The 3649-nt window shown below is 36.4% G+C and overlaps 1 pseudogene; it reads left to right on the top strand.

Moving 5' to 3' along the window:
* Window positions 1–435: 435 nt before the first annotated feature.
* LOC149258475 (ethylene-responsive transcription factor ERF024 pseudogene) lies at window positions 436–1544 on the top strand (annotated as a pseudogene).
* The last annotated feature ends 2105 nt before the right edge of the window (window positions 1545–3649 follow it).

Raw genomic sequence — 3649 nt, 5'->3', positions numbered from 1 at the left:
TTGATTAAAACGTGAAATTGGCCTATGCAGTGTTTTGTCCGTACGGAGCAGCTAGTGTAGTATGATTGGGCTTTGTTTATTAAGGCCACAATTTTGCCTACGCGAATTTCCAGTTAAAATGGGGAAATTTTTTTAAGATATGAGATTGTTGCAGTGTCTATATGAAGGCATTTATTTAAAAAATTCTAAAAATTTAATATCTATAACTTAGATTTTAAATATTCCTAGTAAAATTCTTGAAAATTATACCGATATTTCAATGGTTTTCTGCACAGAATTGTAGCCGTTTTATACTCGCAATATAATTGCAATGTATATAACAATGCAAACCCACTTTATCACGGTTAGAATACACAGCCTAAGTCGTCACTGGAAAGTTCGTTGTGTATATTTACATATATGCCTACTTACACATCCCACGGCTGAGAGAGTACCTCATGGCTTTTCTCTTCATATCGTCACGCACCACTTTGGATGAACAGCGTGGCCATAGTCAATGTGCACATTCTGCATCTCCTCCTGCTTTAACAAACTCCTCTTCATCTCCTGATTCCTCTGACGGAAACTGCATATCTTCCCTATTCAATGCGACTGAATTTGCTTCCACTGGAAGCTCCGCCTCGGATTCTGCGCTCACATTAACGCACAATAGCATGCCTAAGCGTCGTGCAGAGGAGGTTAATAATGCAGACGAATCTGGCGAGGTGGAGTCCGCCGCGTGTAATGGAGATGAGGAGCAGGGGGTGAAAATTAAAGGAAAACGGCACCGTCGTTACAGAGGCGTGAGAATGAGAAGTTGGGGCAGATGGGTTTCAGAGATTCGAGAGCCCAAGAAGAAGTCCAGAATTTGGCTGGGGACATTCTCCACACCAGAGATGGCGGCTCGAGCCCACGACGTAGCGGCTCTGAGCATCAAGGGGAAATCCGCGTTCCTCAATTTTCCCCACATCGCCTCGTCGTTGCCTCGCCCCGCTACATTGTCCCCCAAGGACATCCAGGCCGCTGCCGCGGTGGCTGCGGCTGAGTTTCATATGCTTTCAGAAGAAGATTGTAGTGAGGATCGATCCCTTGGCCCTGTGGGGACAAATAATGCGATCCCTAGTCATGCAGACACTATGATCCTTGCAGACTCCGGGAATAATGAAGATGCAGCAGCAGTTTGCGCGTCGAATTCGGTTTGGGTGTCGAGTTTTCTTTCGGAGAACGAGTGGATGACCATATACGACGATATACTGTTCGATCTGCCGAATATTGTGGGAAACATGGCAGAGGGTGTACTCGTAACCCCTCCATGGATGGTGGAACAAGATAATTACAGTGCTTCTGATAATTTCTATGATGTAAATGGATCAATCTCTGCAGAAACGTCTCTTTGGAACTATTCATAAACCTTGAACCTCTTACTAAAAGAACATATGGTCAGATCCAACAGGATTCAATTGGAATTGGAGCCGATCTCATTTACAACAACTGTAATCATGGGTCACACAGGTGTGACTGTTGTACTTCAAATTTGAATTTAATTTCCAAGAAAGATTGGCTTTCATCTTCTTCTTCTTATTATTAGTACTATGGTGTAAATGAATTGAGTTCAAGTTCCTCTGTCCTTTTACAATGTTGATGGATTCAATTGAATTTCCTCCATCCGAAGCGTGGAGGGTATTATGGTGTGGATGGGCAGCTTGTAGATGACGTCATGACAACTGCTGTCAGCTTACAAGCTCCGGCCTTCTTATGCGAACTCAAACGCCGGCCTCGCTCTGCAAGTGAGATTAAAAAGTGGACTTAAAATAATATTTAGGGATAAGGAATTAGGCGGCTCGAAGTGAGATTAAAAAGTGGACTTAAAATAATCTGACGAACAATAAAATTTAAATGATTTAAACCTTAAAGTTTAGTTTAATTGATAGTTTGTGGAGTCGTCTAATGAGGTGGAGGAATTTTTTGGATGGTTAAAAGTGATCGGAATTAGGTAAAAAAATTTGTAGAGATAGTGTTTGAATGTGTTTTTATGGTGGAAATGGATTAAGCACCATCAAAATCCTCTAGAACACTTAAAATTTTGAAGTTTAAAAACTATAATTTGGATTTACAAAAATCTTTGCAGAATTTTCTCTAAATACAACTAAAATTTCTATAACTTTTTGGACAACTCCTCAGCCCCTTGAAACTATGCATTTTTAAAAAACTTTATTATTAAATAATCAAGAAATCAATTCGTCTTCACCCTCGTCATGTTAGTAATCACTATCTCCAGAATCTGCCATACATTTACAAACATGATTTGTGAAATTTACATAATTGAAATATCTAAAATAAATTTCCATAAATTCATTTATACATTAAATATATATATATATATATATATATATATATATTTGAAACAAACTTAATATAAAAATAAAAAATTAAAATATTAAAAGACAATTTATTTCCACCATAAATATATTTCAGGAAAAAGCAACAAAACGTTGGTAAAAAGGAAAATAGAAAAAATTCCAAACATTGGAGCCCATTTTTGTGTGGCAGCACTGTCTATGCTTCAAGTAGAATGACGCTTTTTGACCACCCTCTGCCGAAAACTGGAAATCACTGCTTTGGCTTTAATTGATTGCATTTGATTATAAATGAGAGAACAAATCGATTTCTGTGTTTCCTCTGTGCAGTGATGTCAGGCCGGCCCTACCTTCTGCAAAAATTAAAACAAGTGGTTGCAGTTGATGACAAATAATGATGCCCAAAATCTAATCTGCTAAACACAGAGGCAATAAAAATGTGGTCAAAAGAAGAGATTCCATGAAATTATTAAAGGGGACGACGTTCACGGTTCCCTGTGTTTCCATGCACCGACTATCCCCGGGATGCGATGCGTTAGCCGTAGTTTTCATGTAAAACATGTGTTAAAGAATGGACTCCGTCGATGGGTTCATAAAACACGTCTGTAAATATCTTCCTGTGGACAGAGTACACAGTTACGGATTCGGAGTCCAAGCATCTTGATTTTCAAAGAATTTTTGGGTTTTAAATATTTTCAAAAGTGAAGTTTTTGTCTGTTCAAAACAAGAATGAGGTGAGGTGGTGGTAAAGTTCCTGCTCTTTTACTTAAATCGATTTAATGTTTTTAAATTTATTTAAAACCAGAATGCAAAGGTGGCCATCCTAGATTTATTGTTTTTTATTATATGTTTTATATTTGTCACATGTTTACTTGAAACACAACCTTATGGCTGTTGTTTTATTTTAATATATATATGGTTTTCGCAGGGATTAGAGTTAATGGCCAAAACCATCCGATATGGTTTAATTTTAATGAAAGTTATTTATTTTGAAAACTATCGATTATGGCAGGAGAAATATAGTTTAATTAAGAGGATAGGTAGTTTTAATGGGATTAGAGAAAGGAAAAAAAAAATAATAATAATTAAATGGCGTAAATTAAAAATTGTTAGTATATTTTTATAATTACTATTATATTAATGGATAGAATTCACACTAATGACAATATATTTTTGTAGTTGCTACTGTATTCATGAATGGAATTCACATTGTTAGTTTCTTTGCATATTTAAATTATATGTTTAAATCATAATTAATTTATTTCTTTACCAAACGCCTATATTAATTATAGAATTCACACGACAATATTTTT

The sequence above is a fragment of the Pinus tabuliformis genome, chromosome 6, assembly GCF_031772625.1.
Source record: "Pinus tabuliformis cultivar Carrire ecotype Pingquan chromosome 6, CPIR1, whole genome shotgun sequence".
NCBI classification, from domain to species: Eukaryota; Viridiplantae; Streptophyta; class Pinopsida; order Pinales; family Pinaceae; genus Pinus; species Pinus tabuliformis.
This window is presented reverse-complemented; position numbering and strand designations above follow the sequence as displayed.